This window comes from Gracilinanus agilis, chromosome 5 (assembly GCF_016433145.1).
Source record: "Gracilinanus agilis isolate LMUSP501 chromosome 5, AgileGrace, whole genome shotgun sequence".
NCBI classification, from domain to species: domain Eukaryota; kingdom Metazoa; phylum Chordata; class Mammalia; order Didelphimorphia; family Didelphidae; genus Gracilinanus; species Gracilinanus agilis.
The window spans coordinates 57,929,396-57,941,956 of record NC_058134.1 but is presented as its reverse complement, the minus strand read 5'-3'; positions in this window follow the sequence as shown (position 1 = coordinate 57,941,956).

Below are 12,561 nucleotides of genomic sequence, written 5' to 3'. Positions count from 1 at the left end.
GTCCAATATTCTCTCTTTTATTTCATGCTGTCCCTTATCGATCATTTCTTGGATCAATCTGAGTTGAGGGAGGTGGACTTCCCTGGGATACAGGTTTGAAACAGAGAAATTCTACTTGAAGGAAGAATGAATGAGAGTCCATTCTTCCCTAACCAAAATGGAATCAGAAAGGTTTAGAGTGGGGCATAACAACTGACATTCTCTTCCAAGCTGTAAGGATAGTTATGGATAAAATCTGCCTTAAATTTTTTTTATTCAAAGATAATTTATTTTCCCAATCACATGTAAATACTATTTTCAACATACATTTTCCAAAATTATAAGATTCAAATGGTCTCCCTTACTCCTTTCCCTCCCTTTCTAAGAGATGGGAAGCAATTTGATCTGGTTCATACTTGTATTATAATGCAAAGCACATACTTCCATATTGGTCATTGTTATAAAAGAATACTCATATAAAACCAAATCCCCCAAATAAAACTATAAATAAACTAATGTGAAAGACAGTATGCATAAATTCTTTTTTTTAAACCCTTTCTTTCCATCTTAGAAGCAATGCTGTGAATTGGTTGCAAGGCAGAAGATTGGTATAGGGCTAGGCAATGGCGGTTATGTGACTTGACCAGGGTCACACAGCTAGGAAGTGTCTGAGATCAGGCTTAAAATTTTTTTGTGACAATTGTATTTGTGCTAAATACTATTAACACTATTTAAAGCATTCAGTTTTGATTTAGCAACTATAAGAGAATAATATTTTTTCTGAGTATACAAAAATCAATTTATTAATTAGACTAGCAAAATAATCAATAAATCCAAGTCAATAGTGTCTCTTAGTGACTAGTGATGCCAAGGAAACAGGAAGCATCTCAGGCTAGTTTAAATCCAGAGTTGCCTTCCTGATAGCAAATTACTGAAACTTCCCTTGACAAGAAAGAATAATATTATTAAAACTGTTAGTAGACATGTTTTAAGGACATGGAGTGCTACATTATAAATATTGTGTGTTTTTTTAGTTCAGTTTTATTGATGTTTTTTTTATTTCTTACATCATCATTGTTACCCCAAATATCCCTCTCCCTGGGGCAGCTAAGTGGTACAGTGAATACAGTGCCAGGTATGGAGACAGAAAAACTCATCTTGCTGAATTCAAATCTGATCTCAGATACTAATTAACTCTATAATCCTGGACAAGCCACTAAACCCTATTTGCCTCAGTTTCCTCATTTGTAAAATGAGCCAGAGAAGGAAAAGGCAAACACTCCAGTATCTTTATCAAGAAAATCCCAGACAGGATCACTAAGAGTTGGACACAACTGAAATGTGTAAAGAGCATCCCTTTCCCTCCCAGAAAACCATCTCCTATAAACAAATAGTATTTAAAAGAGAAAAATTAAAACCAGCACAACCGATTGACATATTGAAAATGTCCTAGAAGATGTGCAATATATAATAGCTGTGAACTTCCCACCTCCATGAAGTGGTTCATTGGGGGGTATCTCCTAATACCTCTTCATTTGAGCTCTGTTTATCTTTATAATTATGTTACATTTGCTTTGGATTTTTGATGTGCGATTGTTCTATTTACATCGTAGTTGTGCGTATCACTTCCTTGGATCTGCATTCTTTTCTCTGCATCAGTTCGTGTAGAATATCATAAGATGCTAAATAGCACACTTGCTCCAAGATGAATTCTTAGTTCAGCAGAACCAGTTGTTATTGAATACAGGTGGAATAAGGGCATCATTCAATGGTGTCAATCCTCATTCATCAAACTGTGTATCCTAGAGAAAACTAATTAAGATATGTAAACATGTGGTTATCTCACAGTATAAAAGAGAAATCGCTCTTTGCATATCATGTAGTCATGGAGAGAATTATAACTCTCTTGCTACTGGTAGAAGCCAATTGGAACATTGCTTTGATCAATGGGTTTGCTAAGATGTCCTGCTAAGTAAGTTAGTAGAGGTAACACTTATAAATGTCCTCTTAAAGTATGCAGAATCGGAGCTGAAATCCTAAATAGACACTTCTCGATGGCTCTCTAGAAAAAAAAGTATTATTTATATGCCTTTATAATAAGAAATAGGAACAAAGAAAAACCCTACTTCTTGATAAGGAGCCTAAAATTAAGTGCCTTATTAGTCACCAAGGATTTTCCCTCCTATTATCAGGAACCATTACAGACAATAAATGAACTTTCGATGTTCATCTGACAGCTGAATTTATTCTAAGAGCCCTGATCTGAATGAAAATCTTTGAGTCTCTGGTCTCGAAACTCTGCTAAAGTTTGGAGAATTGTTGCCTTCTGTTTTCCTATTAGTCCCCTTAGGATGTTACGGTGAGTTGAAAACTTACTTTTTGTATCCTTCCCTTCCATCAGATTTAGCACTGAAGAGGTTACTTTTCACGTTTCCATCAAGTGTCATTTTCTCTTGTTTGGCTTCAGACATAATTGGGATCCTCGTGAGGGTATTTGGTTATTGTGAAGTGTGTTTTGGTGGGTCCTCAGAGCTTCATTCCTGAAGCTTTGTTAAAGATCCAAGAAACCTATTTTTTTTTTACCTGTGTCAGGAAACCAGTGAAATGGAATAGACACTGAATAATTTAAGATATCTTTTTAAGGAAAAAACTAAGTAAATATTTCATGCCTGTAGAGTAAATAATACATATCTATATTTAGAAGAGTGCAATAAATACTTGATATACTTGTTGGACCACTGGAACATTTCCTTATATTTGGAGAAATATAGAAGTATAGCATATTTACACATGAATATTTCAAGGATCTCCGATTCCATTGGGTGGGTGCTCTCTGGTCACCCAGACCTCAACATCCACCCCTATGGCTTAGAATATGGATGGTGTGCACGAACTTTCATGGGCCCCAAATTTGTCATTTCCTTGTATACTTTTTATTCTAGTTTAAGGCATTAAAAAAACTGATTACAATCTAATGCCTTCTACTGCATTATGAGCTCTTCCTTCCCTCTCGAGGAATTGAGAAAGGGCAGGTGGACCAATGTCCTGGAACTGATTTGGAGATTGGGTTTGTAAACTAGCCTCTCAGGAATAAGTGTGGAGAATTACATTACAGGCTGCCAGTGGGTCATGGAAAATGGGATAAAGAAACTGCCACAGGTAGGGATTAGATCAGCATGAACTGGCAACTCAATGTGTCCATACTGAACATCTTTGAGTGATTTCAATGTTTGCCTTTATTCTTCACACCCATTAAAAATGAAACAGACAAGATCTTACACTATGATCAAGAATCTGCATCTCTAATAAAAGCTCTTCCATCTGGAAGGATGGAACCGCTATTGGCAGTAAAATCAGACATAATTATGCTGGTTCAATTTGTAGCATCACATATCCATATCTTGTACATTGTGGCCAGTGTTGTTACTTATATGATGTATGTGGAATACTATGGATGAGGGTAAATGAACAGTGGGCAACCAATTAATGAAAGAGTTTTCTGAATCAGAATGCCGCTATTGCCCATGCAAAGGCTAGAGATCAATTTACTTGGAGTGCCTTCTCATTCCTTTTTCTAAATCTTTCCCTCTTCTTGTCACAGAATCACAGACATCCAGAAATGGAAGGGACTTCAGAGGCCAAGAAGACACACCACCTGGATATGAGCACAAATCATGTCTATACCATCTCCAATTATTGATCCTCCAGCCTTTGCTCAGAGACAAGAATGAAATAAAGAAAGAATGAAGACACATTGCCTCAAAGGCATGGTTCAATAAGCTTTTATCGGTCTCTATAATTCTGACCATTTTCACCAGTTCTTACTTCTGGGATTGAGTTTCAATTCCTCTACATGGACATCCTTCAAATCCCAGAAACTCGTTTTCATGTCAAACCAAGTCTTCTCTTCTTCAAGTTAGATATTCCCCAGTTCCTTCAGTCTAATCTTGCAGGACATAGTGACCAGTACGCCCGCCATCTTGGTTGTCCTTCTTTAAATGTCCTCTAGTTTAGCAGTGTCCTTCCTAAAATATGGTGCTCAGAGCTGTACATATATCCTGAAGATGTGGTCTGTATGGGGCATAGTAGATGGGCTAATGGGCTAATCCTTTCCCTCATTCTAGATGCCAGATGGACTGGAATACAAGCCATGACTGCGTTAACATTATGTATGCCTGCCATACTGCACCACTGACTCATTCTGAATTGGGAGTAAACCCACAGTCCCTTGACCTTTTTCTTGAAAATGATTGTTTAGTCACCCATCCCTATTTCTTTCAAAGACTTGAATTTTTTTCATTCAAATTTAGAACTTTGCATTTATTACTCTTAAATTGTTGTCTTATTTGAATTAGTCTATTGTTCTATCCCGTCCACATCTTTTGGGACCCTGTTTTGTTATTCATTATGTTTGCTGACCTTTCCAATTTTGTGTTACCAGCCAGTTGTTACGCATGCCATTTATTCTACCACTGCTAAAAATGTTAAACACAAACAAACAAACTCACAGATCAAACTACAGATCCAGGGAGTACTCTGCTAGAGATTCCCTTCCATACTGACCCATAAGTGACTAGCGTCTGGTCCCATTATTCAACTAATCTGGCAGCATTTATTAAGCATCGCCGTGTTGTAGTTTCTGTGCTACGCAGGAGATACAAGGAGAATAAAAGAGCTCGAATTCCAAAGGGGGAAACAACATGTAAATAATGACATATCTACAACACATGGACGTTCACCTAGAACATATGAAAGGTAATCTCGATGGCAGAGCACTAGGCAAGAGGAGGAGTACAGGTACTGGGGAAGGATTCCTGTAAAAAATGACATCAAACTACTCCAAACTTAATGGGGCTCCTGCTCCCTACATAAGGAACCCTGTTGCTGCATACTGATTTAGAAAACCACAAATTCACATTATCTTGTTCTATTGGATTTTTACTTGTTTTGTCAAATATATCCCAATTACATTTTAATCTGGTTCAGTAGCTTAGAACTGTTCCATGTTTGGCGCCTCATCTGTGGAAGGTTGGATTTGATTTGAGTCCTAAAGGGAAACTAGGGAAAAACAAAGAGATGGAAGTAAGAAGGGGAGAGCACTGGGACATCCAGTGCAAGGCACACAGATTGGAAATGGGGTGTCACGTTTGAGGAACATATTCTCCTGGACTGAAGCCACCCACATGCTTTGTAGCCTCCTTCTCCCTCATCTTATGAATTCCCAAGAGCATCAAGATCTCTAGCTGTCCAAAGCCTCATATACCAGGAAGCATGACTTGTTCCAAAATTATCTCACCCCTACAAAAAATCTCATCTTTCCTAACTTAGCTAGTTGTTAGGAAATCTGATGATCATTATTATGTTGATTATGAAGAACTGCTCCATTTAAATACATTGTAGGAGGGAATGGCCTGTAGCATCCTTTTCCTAACCTCATTTCATATCTCCTACTCTCTCTTTGAAAAAAAAAAAGACAGTGGGTCCAGGAATATAATTTTTATGGTTGTCATATTTGCTCCTTTCAGTTGTGACCCAGTTTGGGGTTTGCGTGGCAAAAAGATCAGAGTGGTTGGCCATTTCCTTCTCCAGCTCATTTTACAGGAAATGAGGAAACTGAGACAAACAGGATTAAGTTACTTGCCCAGGGTCATACAGCTAGTAAGTGTCTGAGGCTGGATTTGAACTCACATCTTCCTTGTCTCCAGGTTTGGCATTCTATCTTCTGTACCACTTGGTTACCCTAGGGATTCTCTGTAAAGTCTGTAAGATCTGACTGTTGCTAGGTCCCATTTTTGCCAAAAGAGAGTAACTGCTTTCATGGAACAGGGTTGCCCCAGGCAAAAACATTTCACAATAGAAGCATTTCATTTCTGATACCTTTTGCCTCCCTTTCTGAGCCTCTATTTAGGGCCACAGGTAAGAATTTTGCTTTGTTGAGGCCTCAGAAATAGTTCTAAGCATTGTGTTGTACATGCGAGGGACGTTCTTTGAGCATGCCTGTTATGTCTGTATTACTTGGATTCTTATACAAAGCATTGATGTTTTCACATGACCAAAGATAATCAAATAGGTTAATGGCAAAATACCTGTAGAAACTTAAATGTCAAGAATCAGAGCAATTTTTAAGTGACTGAAGTTTGTATGTTGATAATAGATCATTGGGGCAGGTAGGTGGCTCAGTAGATAGAGAACCGGGTCTAGAGTTGGGAGGTCCTGGGTTCAAAACCTAACCTGAGAAACTTCCTAACTGTGTGATCCTGAGCAAGTCACTTAGCTCCAATTGCCTATTCCTTATCACTCTTCTGCCTTGGAAACAATACTTAATATTAGTTCTAAGGCAGGAGGTAAGTCTTAAAAAAAATACATCATCAGAAAGTTTGAATGGCAATTTATGGATTTACTACAGGTGGTTACTTCCATGAACTTTTTCCCTTAAAAACAACAATATATGGCTCTGTGGATAGAGATTTAGGTATAGAAATTGGAGATTCTAGATTTAAACCTGACCTCAGACATTTCTTAGCCATGTGACCCTGGGCAAGTCACTTAACTTTCAATCCCTTAACACTCTTCTACCTTGGAACCAATACACTATTGGTTTTAAGAAGGAAGATAAGGGTTTTATAAAAAACAAAAAACCAATATATGGTGAATGAGAGGTCTGAATAGGAAACTAGAGAAATTGCTGATTAAGCTTATTGCCTGGAGGACCAAATTCAAACTTTTTTACTGAGCTTTTAAAGCCACTAACAACCTGACCTCAACCTGTATTTTTAGCCTTCTTGGACATTATTCCCCCACCTGCATTCTGTGATGTGGCCATGCTGGTTATATCTCTGTTCTTCCTACTCCATTCTGTAAGAATTAAAATTGGATTTGACTAAATATGAGAGTTATAAAAGTGAGATTGTGGTCACGATTTATAAAATATCAGCCTCTAAGTCAAAATGACTATTAGCAGCTGTTATTTAAAACAAGGTAGAGATAGTGAAAGTGGGAAATACAGGAAGGAGACAAAGCCTGGTCTAGCGTACCAGCCCTAAGTGCTGCTCTGGTGAAGTTCTGCTCAGCCCCTGGCAGGGGCTTCCCCAAGTCCCAATCTCTACGTGAATTTCCTGGTAGTCCTCAGCCAGAAGTCCCAGTGGTGTCTTCAGCCAGAGTTCCACCAAGAGAATGACTCCAAGGAAAAGCGTGTCTCTTCAGCTCTACTCACCTATGCAGAATCCAAGGGAAGAGTCTCTCCAAAATCCAAGGAAGGAAAGAGGCCCAGACCATGTTGGTCTCTTCTTTTATACCCCATTTTCCTGCATCATTTCCTGTCTCTCCCCCTCTTCACAGAAACCAATTGCAGTCTTTCAATTTGCCAAGCACTTGGCCATGAGAATTTTCTCTAGTAAATGACTTCTGAATTCTCTTATTTAAGTGTTAAGTAGGGGTATTTTGAGTTCTCGTTGAGTTAACTTGATTGAGTTAAATGTTACTGATAGATTACATTAAAATAGACAGTAAATTCTTCCTTCACAATACCCAGTGCTTGGTTTGGAACTATGCCCAAAGGGCTTTAAAAGACTTCCTGCCTTTTGATTTAGCCATACCACTGCTGGGTTTATGCCCCAAAGAGATCATAAGGAAAAAGATGTGTACAAAAATATTTATAGCCACGTTCTTTGTGGTGGAGAAAAACTGGAAAATGAGGGGCTGCCCTTTGATTGGGGAATGGCTGAACAAATTGTGGTATTTGTTGGCAATGGAATACTATTGTGTTCAAAGGAATAATGAACTGGAGGAATTCCATGTGAACTGGAACAACCTCCAGGAATTGATGCAGAGTGAAAGGGGTAACCAGGAGAACTTATACACTATGAAACAAAGGAATGTAATGGACTTCTCTACTAGCAGCAGTGCAGATCCAGGACAATTCTGAGGGACTTATGAGAAAAACACTATCCACATCCAAAGGAAGAACTGTAGGAGCAGAACCACAGAAGAAAAAGAACTGCTTGGTCACATGGGTCCATGGGGATATGATTGGGGAGGTAGATTCTAAACAATCACCCTAGAGCAAATATTAATAATATGGAAATAGGTCTTGATCAATGACACGTGTAAAACCCAGTGGAATTGCTCATTGGCTACGGGAGGGTGGGGGTGGTAGGAGGGGAGAGAAAGAACATGATTCATATAATTGTGGGAAAATATTCTAAATTAAACAAATAAACAAACAAGCAAATAAATAAATGAACTTTAAATAAATAAACAAATAAATAAATAAATGGAGAATATGCTGATGACAATTAAAAAACAAAAACAAAAAATGAACAATACCTAGTGCCTAGAATACACTCACTCCTTATCTCCGCTCTACCAAATTGGTCTATTCTTTTAAGATGCAGTTTAAGCATCCCCTATCACAGGTTCTTTCCTGACCATCCCCCCAAAATATTAGTGTCCAGCCTCTCAAACTGCCTTACATTTGACTCCTCTTCATTTATTCATCCTTATTTTTAATCTATAAATACTTCTATATGCAGTTGCTTCTCCCATTAGAACAGAAGCACTTTAAGGGTAGGAATTATTTCATTCTTTGTCTGTATATCCCCCTGTGCCTAGCATAGGGTCTGTAGAAGACACTGAATAAATGGTTAATGAGATCATAGATTTAAAGCTGGAAGAAACTTTAGAGACCTTTTTTTATTTTTCAGGTGAAGAAACTAAAGCCAAGAGAGGTTATATGACTTGTCCAAGGTCACACTTTTTTCTCTTTTATTTTTTTAGAAAAAATTTTCCATGGTTACATGATTCATGTTCTTGTTCTCTCCCTCCCTCCTCCACCCCCATAGCCAACATGCATTTCCACTGGTTTCTTCATGTGTCATTGATCAAGACCTATTTCCATATTATTGATAATTGCTCTAGGGTAATCATTAAGAGTCTACATTCCAAATCATGTCCACAACAACCCATATGTTCAAGCAGTTTTTTTTTCCTTCTGTGTTTCCACTCCTGTAGTTCTTCCTCTGAATGTGGGTAGCATCTTTTCCATAAATCCCTCAGAGTTGTCCTGGGTCATTGCATTGCTGCTAGTACAGAAGTCCATTACATTCGATTTTACCACAGTGTATCAGTCTCTGTGTACAAGGTTCTTCTGGCTCTGCTCCTTTCACTCTGCATCAATTCCTGGAGGTCTTTCCAGTTCACATGGAACTCCTCCAGTGTATTATTCCTTTGAACACAATAGTATTCCATCACCAGCATATACCACAATTTGTTCAGCCATTCCCCAATTGAAGGGCATCCCCTTGTTTTCCAGTTTTTTGCCACCACAAAAAGCACAGCTATAAATATCTTTGTACAAGTCTGTTTATCTATGATCTCTTTGGGGTACAAACCCAACAATGGTATGGCTGGATCAAAGAGCAGGCAGTCTTTTATAGCCCTTTGGGCATAGTTCCAAATTGCCATCCAGAATGGTTGGATCAGTTCACAACTCTACCAGCAATGCATTAATGTCCCAATTTTGCCACATCCCCTCAGCATTCATTACTCTCCCCTGCTGTCATTTTAGCCAGTCTGCTGGGTGTGAGGTGGTAACTCAGAGTTGCTTTGATTTGCATTTCTCTGGAAGAGCCAGGATTTGTTTGAAACTCAAGTTCTCTGGCTCCAAAACCAGCAAACTTTCCTCAATATCATGCTAATTGGTAAGCCATAAACATATTGGTCCAACTTAAGAGGTATCTTCCAAAATAAAATCCCCCATTAAAATCTAAGAAAATGCAAAGGTTAATATGGTTATGTTGCTATATGCAATTAAAAAAAAAAGGATAGCTTTTCAGGTTGACATCAGCATTCAACATTTTTTTTTTACTTCTTTCTTTTACTGGGTTTTGTCTTGCTGTCTTTAGTGATTGAAGATTCCATTCACATCTCGACTATTATAAGCAGACTTTATGATGGCCATTGGCTCTTTTTCCGATAAAAATAAATAGTTCTATTATTTAAAAGAAAAATATAGGTTTGGCAATATACTGTAAATAGTCAGCAGCAGTCTTGTCAAAATAAAGTTTTGGATTTGTTTTAAGTTTGTATTTCTAATCTATTTGTACTAGTGGTATTGCATGGATAGAGAATGGGACCTGGAGACAGGAAGACCTGAGTTCAAACCTAGGATTGGACATCCACTAGCTGTATGACCCTGGGCAAGTCACTTAACCCGGTTGGTCTCAGTTTCCTCCTCTATAAAATGAGCTGGAGAAGGAAATGACAAACTACTTCAGTATCTTTCCCAAGAAAACCCCAAAAGAGGTCTTGAGACTGAAACAACTGAGCAACAACAACAAAATTTATGCTAATAGTTAAAGCTTTGTTTTTCATAAAGACTTCCTAATTCTATTCATAATAGTTTGAACAAGAGGCTGAATGATATAACTTGAGGGCAGAGATGCCAACAGCCTGAAGCTGCCTAGGTCCTCATTTCCACCCCTGGGTTAAGGTGTGTGAGCACTGGGGAGAATACTATTTGTGAGTATAGTTGCAAAATTCCTTTTAAGTGATTTTCCTCAACCTTGGAATATAAGATTAGAGTTTAGAGATATTAGTAGGAGAAATGTATTTTTGTTTAAAAGTAATATAATATAATGACTAATATTTACATAGTGGTTTAAATATGTTATTTCTTTTCTTCCTCCCAGCAACCTTTGAAGTAGATGCTATTATTAGCCTCATTTTACCAATGAGGATACTGAGGCTAAGATATATAATGGGGAAAGCATTGAATTTGGAATCAAAAGATCCTGGTTAGAATTCCAGCTCAGACACTTACAACCCATTTCTCAGTTTCTTCATTTTTCTTTTTTAAACTTTTACCTTCCACCTTGGAATCAATATTATGCATATTTAGCTGAAGGCAGAAAAGTGATAAAAATCAGTCACTAGGGGATAAGTGACTTGCCCAGGGTCACAAAGCTAGGAAGTGTATGGGGTCACATTTGAACCCAAGACCTCCCATCTCTGGGCCTCACTCTCAGTCCAATGAGCCACCTAGCTGCCCCCCACTTTCTTCATTTATAAGATAAGGAAATTGGATTGGATAATTTCTAAGGTTCCTTTCATCTCTAAAGTCCTGTGATCATATCAATTCTGAATTGATGGAGAGAAAATATTTTACCTTGAATATAATTTTTGTTATGCCAATATAGCTTCAAGGCTGCCCCTAATTCTGAACCATAGCCATGTTGAGGGCTATGTGAGTGCATAAGAAAGTATAGTGTTTTGGTTGAATTTGCTGCTTTGAGCCTATAGAATCCTGCCATTTCTCTCACTGTCTTTTTCTTTTTTAGCTGTAATAGGAAGGAATGCTAATGTTGAGCTGTAAAAATTCAGGATATGGAGGAACTCAAAACTGCTAATTATAACCAGTCCATAAACTGTGGATGAAAGTTTTAAGTATTTTGATATTTTTCCACTCTGGTTCACAGGTTGCTCATTTTTGGAAATCTATTTTTATAGCAAGTGGCAGAATCACGTAGTTTATTAGCAGACAACATTGTCTAATGAGTTTAGAATTGCACACCTAGGAATATTCTGTGTAATACAACTGAGATCTCTGTGTGCTCCAGGGAATCTCTTATAAGCTCTCACTGCCCTTCCAAAGTCGGGATAGTAGCAACCTGCCACTTGATGGGAAGGGAAGTCTCACTTGAAAAGTTTATCAAATCTTTTGAGCTCTTGGACTGTGGGATCAGGAGTTTCAGATGCTTATACCAAGAATAGTTCACAATATTGTCCTTAGTTCTGTGACATTTGTAGCTGTTTCATGATATACTTAGTTATAGATATATAGATTTTATTAGATATTATATAGATATATAATATATTACTATTATGTGGAATATAATATATTATATCTAATATAGAATATAATATTATTATAGTATATCTAATATATTGTATAATATTATTATAGTATATCTAATGTATTAGAAAACACATATTATATATTATTATGATATAGCTATATATTGTATAATGTATTACATAATATATTAGATATTGTTATTTATTATATATCATATAAGATCTCAGAATGGGGGGAAATACTTTTTTATGGCCTCATGTAGAGATATATATTATATATGTATACGTAATACATGTGTATATCTGGGCAGCTAGTTAGCTCAGTGGATAGAGTGGTTTGCCTGAAATCATGAAGACCAGAGTTCGAATGGATTCGATTCTGAGTTCAAATCTAGCCTCAGATGCTCACTAGCTATGTGACTCTAAGCAAATCATTTGACCCATTTGTCTTTGTGTCTTCATTTATAAAATGAGATGGAGAAGGAAATGGCAAACCACTGCAGTATCTTTTTCAAGAAACCCCCAAGTGGAGTAATGAAGAGTCAGACACAATTGAACAATGATATGTATATCTACATCTATACATGTATACTCTCTCTCACTCTCTCTCTCTCTCTCTCTCTCTCTCACTCTCTCACTCTCTCTCTCTCTCTTTCTCTTTTTCTCTCTTTCTCTCTCTCATTCTCTCTCTCTTTCTCTCTCTCTCATTCTCTCTCTCTTTTTCTCTCT